Below are 14,632 nucleotides of genomic sequence, written 5' to 3'. Positions count from 1 at the left end.
CACAGCCCTCAAGTTTCTTTCTCTGCCAGGGCTAACCGTTGTGCCAATGCAGTGGCAAGGAAAGGTGTCAGCTGATTCTTCCAGACCCCTGGTACCTCCCCAACAGAACACACAATGCATATGAATAGCAATTCAGATTTAATCAACCCATCCTACAAGATTACATCTTCAGGTGTGCAAAGATACATACACAAAAACATTAGTGGTGGCATTGTTAATAATAGCAAAAAGTTGTATGAATTCTAAATGTCTATCTATAGGACAGTGGTTATAAAAAATGATAGTATAGTAACTTAAGTAGTTGTTAAAAACAGAATGTAATCTGTGCTGATGAGGAAAGGTGTCCACGTTAAATTAATAAAGAAGATTGCAGACATATATTATGATTACTATCCCATTTTACAAAAGCTCAACCTCTATCCTGGGGTGTGTGTGTGTGTGTGTGTGTGTGTGTGTGTGTGTGTGTGTGTGTATAGTAGGAGGATTTAGAAGGACATACAGTAAACCCTCATTAATAATCATGAGTTCTGACTGATGAAAAAAGACAGAAATGTTTACATTTCATTTATATCACTCTGTATTTAAAAGATTTTCACAACAATCATGTATTACATTTTTACAAAATTAAGGTGAAATTTACATGACAAAAAATTCACCACTTTAACCCTTTTAAAATGTACAATTTAGTGGTTTTTAGTACATCCACAAAGATGTGCAACTATCACCACTATCTAATTGCAGAACATCTTTATCACTCTAAAGAAAAACTCTATACCCAATAAGCATTTCCTTCTCACCCTGAAAACCACTAATCTCCTTTCTATTTCTATGGACTTGCCTACTTTGGACGTTTCATATAAATGGAAACATACAATATGTTGCCTTTTGTTTATGGATTCTTTCATTTAGCATAATAGCTTATTTATTTGTTTATTTATTAAGAAAGGGTCTCACTCTGTCACCCAGGCTAGAGTGCAAACTTGTCGTCATAGCTTACTACAACCTCAGTCTCCTGGGCTCAAGCCATCCTCCTGCTTCAGCTTCCCCAGTTGCTGGGACTACAGGCACATGCCACCATGTCTGGCTAATTTTTCTATTTTTTGTAGAGATGGGTTCTCACTCTTGCTCAGGCTGGTCTCAAAATTCCTGACCTCAAGGGATCCTCCTGCCTCAGCCTCCCAAAGTGATAAGATTACGGGCATTAGCTACCATGCCCGGCCTAGCATGATGTTTTTGAGGTTCATTCTTGTGGTAGCATGTGTCAGTACTTCATTCCTTTTCACGGCTGAATTGTATGTCCATTGTATGTATATACTATAGTTTGCTTATCTATTTATCAGTTGATAGCCATTTGGGTTGTTTCCATATTTTGGCTATTATGAATAAAAGTGCTGTGAACATTTGCATATAATGTTCAAGATTTGTTTTATTTGAACACTTGGTAGTATAGAAACTTAACTTGTCTTAACATGTCTTATTTCTGATCTTAGGAGACCTTTGAGTCTTTAACCATTAAGTATGAAGTTATCTGTAGGTTATTCTCATGGGTATATACCTGGGAGTAGAATTACTGGGTCATGTGGAAATTCTATGTTTAACTTTTTGAGGAACAACCTTAACTTTACCATAGTAGCTGCATCATTTTAAATTTCCACCAGTAATGAATAAGGATCTCAATTTCTCCACATCCTTGCCAACACTTGTTAATTTTTTCTTAAAACACTGGAGGGTATGAAGTAATATCTCATGTAGTTTTGATTCTCATTTTCCTAATGACCTTTGATGTGCATTTCTTCATGTGCTTATTGGTCATGTCTTTGGAGAAATGTCTATTCAAACCTTTGCCCATTTTTAAATCATGTTGTCTGTCTTTTTGTCATTGAGTTGCAAGAGTTCTTCATCAATTCTACATACCAGACCTATCAGATATATGCTTTGAAAATATAGTCTCCAATTCTGTAGACTGCTTTTGCTTCTTGAGTGTCCTTGATACACAAAGGTTCTTAATTTTGATGAAGTCCAATTTATCTATTTTTTTTATTGTTTGTGTTTTTGGTATCATAGCTAAGAATTGATTGCCAAATCTAAGGCTATGAAGATTTATTCCTATGTTTTCCTCTAAGAGTGTTATAGTTTTAGTTATTCCATTTAGGTCTTTGATTTGTTTTTTATATATGATATCAGGTAAGAGTCCAATTTCCTTCTTTTTTATGTGGATATCTAGTTGTCCCAGCGCCATTTGTTGAAAAGACTATTCTTTCCACTTGAATGCTCTTGGCATCCTTGTTGAAAGTCAATTAACCATAAACATGAGGTTTATTTTGGGACTGTCAGTTCTATTCCATTGATCCGTATATGTGTCCTTATGCCAGTACCACACTATCTTGATTACTGTAGCTTTATATGGAAGTGTGAGTTTTCTTACATTCATCTTCCTTTTCAAGATTGATTTAGAAAATCAAGGTCCCTTGCAACTTCACAGGAATTTGAGGATTGGATTTTCATTTTTTTTCAGAAAGGCCATTGGAATTTTGATAGGGATTACTTTGAGTCTGTAGGTTACTTTGGAGAGTATTACCATTTTAATAATATTAAGTCTTTCAATGGAAGAGCATGGGATATCTTTGCATTTATTTAGAACTTCTTTAATTTCTTTCACCAGTGTCTTGTAGTTTTAAGTACATAACTCTTACACCTCCTTGGTTAAGTTTATTTCTAAATATTTTATTCTTTTTGATGCTATTATAAACAAAATTTTCTTAATTTCATTTTCAGGTTGTTCATCACTAGTGTACAGAAATATGACTGGTTTTTGTGTTGATCTTGTATCCTGCAACTTTGTTGAATTCTTTGCTTATGAGAACCCAAAATTTCCTTTTATGTGTATTCTTTATGATTTTCTACATATGATTATAGCTTCAGTAAACAAAGATAGTTTTACTTCTTCTTTGCAAATCTGAATGCCTTTTATTTCTTTTTCTTGCTTAATTGCCATGGCTAAAACCTCTAGTACTGTGTTGAATAGAAGTGGCAAGTGTGGACACCCATGTCTTATTTGTGATCTTAGGAAACCTTTTAGTTTTTTACCATTAAGTACGAAGTTATGTGTGAGTTATTTATAGATGTCCTTTATCAGGTTGAAGAAATTCTCTTCTATTATTAGTTTGTTGACTATTTTCATCATGAAAAGGTGTTGTATGTTGCCAAATGGTTTTTCATCGATTGACATGATCATGTGTTTTTTTCCCCCTTCAATCTATTAAAATATGGAGCATCTGATTGTCCTATGTTGAGCTATTCCTGGGATAAATCCCTACTTGGTCATGGTGTATAATCTTTAATATGCCACTGGCTTCAGTTTGCTAGTATTTTGAAGAGGATTTTTGCAACCATATTCTTAAGAGATATTGGAATTTTTATGTCTAGTCTGGCTTTGGTATCAGGGAATGCTGGCTTCATAAAATGCATTGGGAAGCATTCTCTCCACCTCTACTTTTGAAAAAGTTTGAGAAGTATTGATATTAGTCCTTTTAACATTTGACAGAATTCACCAGTGAAGCAGTCTTGTCCTGAGATTTTGTTGTTGTTCTAAGTTCTTTTATTACTGATTTAAACTCTTCACTTGTTATGTGTCTATTTATATTTTCTATTTCTTCTTGAGACAACCATGGTAATTTTTATGTTTCTAGGAATTTGTCCAATTGATCTAGGTTACTGAATTTTTTGTATTAATAGTATTGTCTTATCAGTATTTTATTTATGTAAGGTAAATAGTAATGTTTCTGTAGGCATTCCTGATTTTAGTAATTAGAGTGTTCTTTTTTTCTTTGTCTAGCTAAAGGATTGTCAATTTTGTTGATCCTTTCTAAGTACCAACTTTTGGTTTCATTGATTATCTCTATTGTATTTCTATTCTCTATTTTATTTATCTCTGCTGTAATTCTCATTATTTCTTTTTTCTGTTTGAGTTGGGTTTATCTTTCTCTTCTTTTTCCACCCACTTAATATGGATATTTAGGCTGTGAATTTGAGATCTTTCCTCTTTTGAAATGCAGGCATTTATAGTTATAAATTTTCCTCTGAGTGCTGCTTTTACTGCATTCCATAAGATTTGGAATGCTTTGTTTTCACTTTCATTCTTTTCAAAGTATTTTCTATTTTCCCTTGTGCTTTCTTTTTGATTCATTTGTTGTGTAAGAGCTTGTTGTTTATTTTCCACACGTTTGTGAATTTACCACATTTATTCTGTCATTTATTTCTAATTTCATTCTATTGTGGTCAGAGAATATACTTCATATGACTTTAAATTTTTAAATTTATTGAGACTTCTTTTGTGGCCTAACATGATTTATTCTGGAGAATATTCCGTTTACCTGAGAACATTATATATTCTGCTGCTGTTGGGTGAAGTGTTTTATATATGACTGTTAGGTCTGGTTGGCTTACAATGTTATTAAAGTCTTTCATTTCCTTGTTTATCTTTTTTCTGTTGTTCTATCCATTATTAAAAGTGAGGTGTTAAAGTCTCCAACTATTATTGTCGAACTATCTATTTCTCTCTTCAATTCTGTCATTTTATACTGTGTATATTTTGGATACTCTGTTTTTAGTGTCTATATGTTTGGATTGTGCTTTTTATCATTATATAATATATACTATCTTTTTTGCCCCTTATAACAATTTTTGTCTTAAAGTTTATTTTGTCTGAAATTAGTATAGCCACTCAGGTCCCGTTTGGTTATATTTGGATAGAGTATCTTTTTCCATTTTTTCACTCTCAAACTTTTAGTATCATTGGATCTAAAGTGAGTGCCTTAGACAGCATATAGTTGGATCATATTTTTAAAAAATTTATGCAATTTGTTCATTCTCCAGTCTTGATTGAAGAGTTTAAAGCATTTACATTCACAGTAATTACTGATTAGGACAAACTTACATTTATCATTTTGCTATTTGTTTTCTATATGTCATATACTTTTTTTTTTTTTAACTTTTTTTTCTTTTTTTCTTTTTTTTTGAGACAGAGTCTCATTGTGTTGCCCCGGCTAGAGTGCCGTGGCGTCATCCTAGCCCACAGCAACTTCAAACTCCTGGGCTCAAGCAATCCTTCTGCCTCAGCCTCCCGAGTAGCTGGGACTACAGGCATGCGCCACCATGCCTGGTAATTTCTTTGTATTTTTAGTAGAGACAGGGTCTCGCTGTTGCTCAGGCTGGTCTCGAACTCCTGAGCTCAAACAATCTGCCCGCCTCGGCCTCCCAGAGTGCTAGGATTACAGGCGTGAGCCACCGCGCCCAGCCTGTCATATACTTTTTGTTCCTCAATTACTCTTACTGCTTTCCTTTGTGTTAGACAGATACTTCCTAGTGTGCCATTTTGACCTCCATTATATTTTACTGTATATTTAGTTATTATCTTAGTGATTGCTCTAGAGATTACAATTGACACCTTAATTTACAAAAATCTAGTTTAAATATCAAATTATTTTCAATAATACATAAAACTTTGCTCCTATATATCTGTTATTGTTACAAATTACATCTTTATACATTATTGTCTCTCAATATATGTTTATGATTATTGTTTTATGTAGTTTTTTGTTGAATCATATAGGATAAAAGAGGAGTTACAAACCAAAAATACATGAATATTGAATTTTATATTTACCTATGTAATTACTTTTACCACTTTTCTTTATTTGTGTGGATTTGAGTTACTGTCTAGCTTAGCATTTCTTGCAGAGCAGATCCACTGCTGACAAACTCTCACAGTTTTGTTTATCTGGGAATATCTTCATTGCTCCTTCATTTTTAAAGAATAGTTTGCCAGATATAGAATTTTCAGTTGATAAGACTTTGTTTTTGGTTTTTGTTTGTTTTTTCTTGAAGCACTTTAAGAACATCATCCAAGTGTCTTCTGGTTTCCATGTTTTCTTATAAGAAATCAGCTATTTATCTTATTGAGAATCCCTGTACATTGTGATGAGTCACTTCTCTCCTGTAGTGTTCAAGATTTTCTATTTGTTTTTGGCTTCAATAGTTTGGTTAGAATGTGTCTCAGTGTTGATATCTTTGAATTTTTCCTTTTTGGGATTCCTTGAGCTTCTTGGATGTGTAGATTGATGTCTTTCAAAAAATTTGGGAAAGTTTTGAACATTATTATTATTTTTGCCATATTCTTTCTTCCCTTTCTCTTTCTCCTCTTGTTCTGGGACTCCTCTCATGCATATGTTGGTATGCTTGATGGAGTCCCACAAGTCTCTGAAACAATGTTCATTTTTCTTCATTATTATTATTATTTTTTACTCATCCATCTGGTAATCTCACTTGACCTATCTTTAAGTTTGTTGATTCTTTCTTCTGCCTACTCAGATCTGCTGCTGAATTCCTCTAAGTAAATTTGTCATGTGAGTTATTGTCCTTTTCAATTCAAGAATTTCTATTTGGTTTCTTTTGTAATTGGTACCTCATTATTGATATTCTCTGATGAGATATCATCATCACGGTTTCCTTTAGTTCTTTGTATTTGGTGTGAGCATATTTAAAATAACTGATTTACAGTCTTTGTCTATTAAGTCCACTACCTGGTCTTCCTAGGACAGTTTATATTAATTTCTTTCTTTTTCTTTTGTCTGGGTCATACTTCCTTGTTTCTTTGCATGCCTTATAATTTTTTTGTTGTTGAAAGCCTGAATTTTTGACTACTTTAATGTAGCAACCCTGGAAATCAGATTCTTTCTTCTCTCTAGGGTTTTTTGTTGCTACTTGATGTAGTTGTTGTTGGTTTGTTTAGTGAATTTTCTGATCTAATTTTGTAAAGTCCATATACTTTGCTGTGTGTGGCCACTGAAATTTCTTCCAGTAACATAATAGTGAGCTAGTGATTCAATAGAGATTTCTTTAAATGTCTGGAACCAAAAAAAACCCCCAATTTTAGTCTTTGCTTATGGGCTGTGTGTGTGTGTGTGTGTGTCTGTGTTGGTGCATGTCTTCAACACTTGGCAAGGCAGTTTACAATTTTACCTTCGTTTTCATTTCTTACTTGTGAAGAACCTGAAGGTCAGCTAGTGGTGAGAGCTTAGAACTTTCTCTGGTCTTTTCTGAGCATGCACCCAGCTCTGACCATACATGTAGCCCTGTTGGTTCCAAGAAATATGTGGAGTGGTTCAAAATCCTTATTTCTCAAAGCATTTCTTTCCCTAATCTTTCTTCCCAAGTTTTTCCCCCCTGTTATCTTTTGCCCCAGGTGGCAGTGGCTGATATATTTGCCTTTAAATATTTTTGACAAAAACCTTCTCCCCATTGGGTAGCCACTTTCAACCTTGGGAGAGTTCTATGTTTGGCAAAATAAAGGAAATCCCTTTGAGCAGTCCTTCAGGAAACCACCAGACAGGTAAAAACAATCAGAACTCATTGAGGACAAAGTTTGTGCTTCCTTCAGTACTATAAACCTGTACTGAGTTGTTGTCTTCAAGGCTGCTGCTGAGCTGGGGAGACATGAGTGGGCCAAGATAAGCTAAAATACCACAAGCTTTCTTACCAAGATTTAGTTGTTTTTGTTTTGATTAAGCATTCATTTGCTTGCCGTAAACTTTTGATTCGTTTTAGGATTTTCAGTAAAGTTGATCTTGACAGTCTTTGCCAGTTAGTTTATTGCTACTTTTGTGAAAGGATGCTTCCCTATTCCACTATTTGGAGCTTTCTAGTTTACCTTTTTCACTGATGTCATCACATATAAGGTGTTTTAAAATAAGGTTTTTACTTTGTGTTAGTTGCATATTCACTTGTAGTTGTAAATAATAATCAGAGAGACACTCTGTGTCCTTTATACGGTACTTCTGAATACTATTTTGAAAAACTCCCCATACTCTCTTGCAGAGTTATAGTACCATATCACAACCAGGATATTGACATTGATACAGTCAAGATACAGAACAGTTCCGTCGGCACAAGGATCTTTGTGTCGTCCTTTCATAGCCACAACCATTTCTCCCCATATCCTTCAGCCCAACCCTAGGTAACCACTAATCTGTTCTCTATTTCTATAATTTTGTCATTCCAAGGATGGTATAAAAATGGAATCATATAGCACATAACCCTTTAGGGTCAGGTCTCTTCACTCAGTGTGAATCATCCTGGAGCTTTATCCAAGTTGTTGTGTGTATCAACAATTTATTCCTTTTCGTTGATGAGTAGTATTTCAGCATATATGACTTTCATAATTAAAACACGCAAGAAAGCCTTCTTTTCTTAAAACCACTCAACTGAACTCCTCTTTACAATGTTTCAGAAGCTTGGCCACTAGCTAAAGGTTGAGGTGACAAATGGTTGAGGGACAGTGCCTGCCCTCAGGTTACTTATGGACTGGTAGTAGAGACAGACACATCACAAAATAGCTACAAGGCAATGTGGTAAGTGCCTCAGTTCTTGGATGAACAATGTCCTTTGGAAGCCCAGAGAAAGCAATCATAGTTTTACTGGGGCAAGGGAGGTAGACAAAGCCAAGATGAGGAGGTAATCTTTAAGAAGAGTAGTATTTTCCAGGTGAACAAGGACCACCAGAATAGAAAAGACCATGCTTGCCAAGGCAGTGTGAAGTAACGACTGGAGAGCCTGTGCTGGAGTCCTCTCAAGGAGGTTAAAATCTCTGCACCGCCTCATATTACTGTGTGATTTGGGGCAATTTACTTAACAATGGTATGCGTCAGTTCCTTCTGCATGCATAAAATGGGGATGATGGTTGTACATGCATCCCAGGATTAAATGAGATGGGAGGATTAAACATACACGAGAGGGCTGGTGCATAGGATGCACTTCATAAACATTACCTGAAATTATTACCTGCTATTATTATTGAGTTTATTGTTGCCCCGTCATCTACCATTTTGGTCTCTTGACTTCTTTCTTAGTCAGTTTGGGCTGCCATAACAGAACACCATAGCCTGGGTAGCTTAAACAATAGAAATTTATTTTTCACAGTTTTGGAGGTTGGAGGTCCAAGATCAAGGCACCAGCAGATCTGGTGTCTGGTGAGAGCCCTCTTACTGGTTTGCAGATGGTTGTCTTCTCCTTGTGTTCTCACATGGTAGAAAAGCAGAGAGAGAGAGAGAGAGAGCACACAAAGTTTCATGTCTTTTCTTAGAAGGGCACTTCTTTGTACATTTTGTGCTGCTAGCACAGAATACCTCAGACTGGATAATTTATAAAGAACAGAGATTTATTTTTTACAGTTCTGGAGGCTGGGAAGTCTAAGATCAAGGGGCCATATCTGGTGAAGGCCTCCTTGCTGCATTGTTCCACGGTGGAAGGTGGAAAGGCAAGAAAGCACCCTTGCAAGAGAGAGTGGAAGGGTTTACAGTCATCCTTTCAGCAGAAGCCTACTTCTGTGATCACAGCATCAATCTATTCGTGAGGGAAGAGCCCTTATGACCTAATCACCTCTTAAAGGTCCCACTTCAATGTTGTGTTGGGGATCAAGTTTCCAACACATGAACTTTGGGGGACACATTCCAACCACAGTGGGCACTAATTCCATTCGAGAGGGTTTCACTCTCATTAGGGTCCCCTTCCTAATACCATCACGTTGTGGCTTAGGATTTCAACATAGGAATTTTGAGGGGGACATGCGGTCCATAACAGCTTCCTTGTATCAGGATTCTTAAATAATTATCATGACTTCTTTGCCTGAAATCTCTCCAAGGTTCACTGTTTAAGGCACAGAATCTTTCTGCCATAACCATCCCTCAATGGATTTCTGTAACCGTTATTCTCATAGTTCACGCTTCCCTTTGCCAGCCAAGGGCGAGCTACTGAATGGTTTTAGTAGGGAAGTAACAGAGACATATTTCTACTTTAAAAAAGACTATTTTGGCATCTTGAATGGAGGAAGGACCAGAGGGCTGGAGGGTGGGGGCCAGAGGCAGGCTGCAGGGTAAAGGAGTGGGTGGGGTGGGCCTGGGCTAGGGGACTATGGCCAAAGGGTAGGGTTTTCCACACTCTCAGACTAAGAAGAGCAGAGATGCTTGTTAAAGCAAAGCTACCACAGTCTCCAGCCTATGAATCAGCATTTCTCATTTGACCTGAGAACTTGCGTCTGAGCGAGTGGCCCAGGTTGATTTTAGCCATCTGCTGAAACTGGCAAGTATTACAGTGTCTGCACTTAAGCTGAGCTCCTGATGATGGAGAACGGACAGAGACTGAGAGCAATTTAGAGAGTCATTCCAGGGGCTTGGGGATATATAGCCACAAGCAGACAGTAAACAAATAAATAAGTAAAACATGTAGTGTGTAAGGTAACGACAAGTGCCTTGGAGAAAAATAAAGACAGAGAGCAGCACAGAAGTGAGACGGCTTCCGTTTTAAATAGAGAGGCAGAAAAGTTTGGTGGTATATTCGTAAAAAGATTATCTTCATTAGAGCTTCTTTAGAGCTGCATTAGAACACTTTCTAGCCACCGGCTAGTTCATTCAGCTAATGAACCCTTTAGAGAACTGACCATTCCGCAAACTGGCTGCAGTGGGGAACAAGGGAGGAGAAGCAGGTTGACTGGGAAGAGATGAGCTCAGCCTTGCACCTGCTGAGTGGGTGATGTCCCCCGAAGTGGGGTGGAGGGAGACAGAAGGGGACTAGCCTGGCATCAAGATCATGCTTGTTGTCCTGACCTAACTATCGAAGGGTCCCTCTTTCAGTCTCCAAAGTGTCTGCGTTGGGATGTAAGATTTGCGGTCACTCTAGAGATGGCCATGGACTCCCAGATCGGGAGCTACAGAGAGCAGGAGCTTAGGAAAGGCAAAGAACTCCGTGGAAGGAAATGGACAGCCTGCAGAACAACCCCCCTTCCAAATGAAGACCAGCGTCTGGTGTCAGTCCCAGCGCTCAGGGACAACTGGAGGACACGTCTGTGAGCAGCTCGACATCTGGCCTGGGGGTGGAATCCACTATGTTTCAACAACAGATTTGGTTAATTAAGCGGTTACGGCGATCTCCCTGATGGAATTGTATTTGGCTCCGCAATGCAGCAAACCTGCGATAATGTGCTGAGTAAGACAGCGGCTCCCCCTCTCCGCAGAGGTCCTCCCAGCGGCATCCCGGGGAGCGTCCCCTCCGCTGCGGCGCCACGCGCCTGGCACCAGCGCGCCCCCGCGCGGCCGCCTGCCGGGAGCGCACCTTCCCCTGCGGCAAAATCTGGTTTTGATTCCACTTGATTAAGGCAGGGGCTTAGCGAGTCTGGCTGGGAGGGAGGCTTGGTCCTGGGCCCTTCAGGGACTATAAACAAGAACTTTAAGGCTTGTGGAGTGGGGATCGAGGCACGTGGAGACAGATAAATACAAAGATGGGGTTAAGAGTTAACGATTGGAGCCAGACTGTCTAAGTAATCCCCCACTGCCATTACCAGGGAACTGGGTGACTTTGGGCCAGTCATTAAACTTCCTGAATAATGGTGGGGTTGACCTTCCCGGGTTGCTGCCAAGCTAAAAGAGACAGCATTCAAGGTTGCCTCTGTCTCACCCAGTGTTTGGAACACAGAACACGCTCAAGAAGTGTTCCCCATTCATTTTATTGTTATTATAATAATCGCCAGTGGAATTTGTATTACATTTTAAAAGATTCCAGAACACACTTCTTCTTCCCTTTCTCCATCCCTTACTACTAATATTAAACTTAGTATTTTTGTAAAAGTAAGTGAGGGAGAGAGAAGGAAAAAATATTAACACGTGTGCCTGCAAATAAATCCTTCGCAGCTTCTTTGGCACTTGATTCCCCCTTAACCTAACCCAGACCCGGGAGGCACTGAGGGCACATTGTGTCATATAATTCACGTTTATGTTCATGATATAAAACATGAATCAATATTAACCGTGCCGTTTCCTTCTATATTTTCCTGGGGGTGTTGTTTGTAAAGTAGGCTGGCCTCATGTCGACCCCGGAAACTTAAGAAGAGCATCTGGGGAAAATACAACTCCTTTTTATTATAAAGGGAGACACAAAATTGTAAATAAGCAAACAGATGGTTATTTGACTTGAACATAAAGTTCATCAATACAGAGCAGGGCTTTTCCACCTCAGCACTATGGGCATCTTGGAACTGATGATTTTTTGCTGTGGTGGGGACTGTTGGCTTCATTGCAGGAGGTTTGTCAGCATCTCTGGCCTCCAGCCACCCAATGCCAGTAGCCACACCCTGCCCCCTATGTTGTGACAACCAGAAATGTCTCCAGACATTGACAAATGCCTCTGGAAGGGGCAAAATCGCCCCCACTTGAGAACCTGTGATACAGAGTGTGTGATCCAGCCAGCAAGAGAGTCCATTGCATCATTCATTCCAAGACGGTGCTTCTGGAATGGTATGTAGGCCCCTCCTTCCTCAAAAACAGGCCTGGCTATGATGTGGGAAAGGTCCCAAGGACCCTTATAGAGTTCGAGTTTGAAGCAAGGAAGTGGGATCTGAAAGCTGTTCCCAGGATCCACAGTTCTGCTGCCTGTAGAAATCCCATGATAATCCTCAGAATCTTATCAGAACATCGTTAGTTTAGTAAAAGATACCTATTTCATTTACTGTAAAAGGAGCATTATGATATTAATGGAAAATTGATTTTCTTTTTTTTAGGTATCACAAAATCTCACCATCCTTGCACACTTCAGCTTTTATTTCTTGCAGATTTCTTAGGGGTCTTATGTACCAGGGGATGGCAAACCACAGCCCATGGGCCAATTCTGGTTGGCTGCCTGTTTTTATAAATAAAGTTTTATTGGCACACAGCCACATCCATTCATTTCCGTTGTTGTCTGTGGTTGCTCTCGCTCCACAGCAGCAGAGAAACCATATGGAGACCCTGGAATATTTACTATCTAGCCCTTTACTGAAAAAGTTTGCCCACCCCTGTTATATACACCATTGTCCACAAAACCAATTGCATGATGCTATTTTGATATGGCACAGGAAGAATTTAATAAATTTTGGGCAGTAGGCTACAGGGCTTTCCTGCTGACACAGGAAATCGCCACACCCGCCCCCTGATTATTGAAGTGGTTACAGGCGGGAGGCATTCTTATTATTCTCAAGATCAGAAGAGGCCACTATGGCAAGAAGGGTGACATGATTGGCCCAAGTCACAGTCAGTAAAAAATCAAAGCTGAGACTCATAACTTTGTCCTTTGTTCCACAGTCACCCCTCATTTGTCCTCCTGTCCCAAGCTGTGAGTTTGTCGTATGCACGCTGCAATATGCAGATTCACTAATGTGTAATTCTTTTCATAAGTTACGTTTTCTAAACATTCAGCCTCTTAGTAACCAATGCAGATAAAAACCAATTTTTTTTGGTTTGATTATTTGTTTGGATTCCTAGCATGGTAGCCTAATTTAGAAATTTCCCCAAACTAAGGTGACTTGGTTTTTCCTTCCTAGTAAATCATGGCAGATGTATAATTTTCCCATTGTTTTGTAAATAATGCCAAGTAAGTCACATGAATGGAAGAGAAATAAACCAGGATACTAGCATCTAAGAGTATGATGAGATATATAGGATTTGCATAGCAGATTTATTGGTGAAATTATTTGGTTTCGCCCTGGGGCAAAATTAGCTCAAGGTGGGATGTTAGATTTAGGCCAACATTAAAGTGTTGTATGGGAAAAAGGAAAAGAAAAAAGATTCTGTGGTTAACTAAATTTAAAAACACTGATTTATTCAAAGATAAAAAAGATTTCTGCTGCAGGACTTCTCAGAACCTTTAATATGCTAGGGTGCTTGTAACTTTCCAAGGGAGTGTGCAGCACTTTACAACCTCACTTGATGGTAGTGTTCTTGTTTCCAGAAACATCGGTGAGGGTCGCTCCATAGAAAGCTTTGAGGGTCTGTGCAATGTGCCACACACAGTGCCCTATCTACACGAGACATACCGTGTACTCCTTGCTGTGATTGTATCAAGCAGGAGTCACTATTACCTACTTCACAGATGGACAGGCCTAGGCTTTTCAGTGACCTGGTGGTAGTTCCAGCATTCAGTTGCTGGCCGTCTATCCCAAGCCTGGATTCCCAGGTACTGTGTCACCCCCCTGCCTGGCTGCACCTCTCTCATTAATCAAATCTATCAGTCCATTCATAAGGAAATCAGAGGATAAAGTGGTCCTATTTTCTCATTAAATTTCTCAGATTTTTGCCTGAGAGGCTGACCTCCTTTGCGGGTTGACCTTGTGTAGCTCAAATTGACTGGCATATAGCAATTGTCCCTCTGGCCACCTCAGTGGCTGATGATAAAGAAGTTGGCTCAGTCTGGTGGTTCTAGCTCTCTAAACCTTGGGTTGATCCCTGCATGGACATACAAAAGCTGAAGTCCTACTGAAGGCTCAAAAACTTTCTTATCCTATGGGACACCTGTTCTTTCAGTGGGACTGCATCTGGCCCCCAAGGGCAAGCTCTCATTTATTCATTAGTTAGGACTCTTGATTGCAAGTATATGAACCCAGCTCAAACTCTTAAATGGAAAGAGGACTTCATTGGCACATAAATCCAAGGAAGTGCAGAAAAACCAGACCCCAGGCAGAGTAGCTACTCAGCTGGGCTGCAGGCCAACCAGAACCAGGACATATAATGTTCTGGAACAGTTTCTGCCTCGTTTCTTGGCTTTTATGTCTAAG

Source organism: Propithecus coquereli, unplaced genomic scaffold (assembly GCF_000956105.1).
Source record: "Propithecus coquereli isolate 6110/MARCELLA unplaced genomic scaffold, Pcoq_1.0 Scaffold842, whole genome shotgun sequence".
NCBI lineage: Eukaryota > Metazoa > Chordata > Mammalia > Primates > Indriidae > Propithecus > Propithecus coquereli.
Note: the sequence above shows the minus strand (reverse complement) of the source record.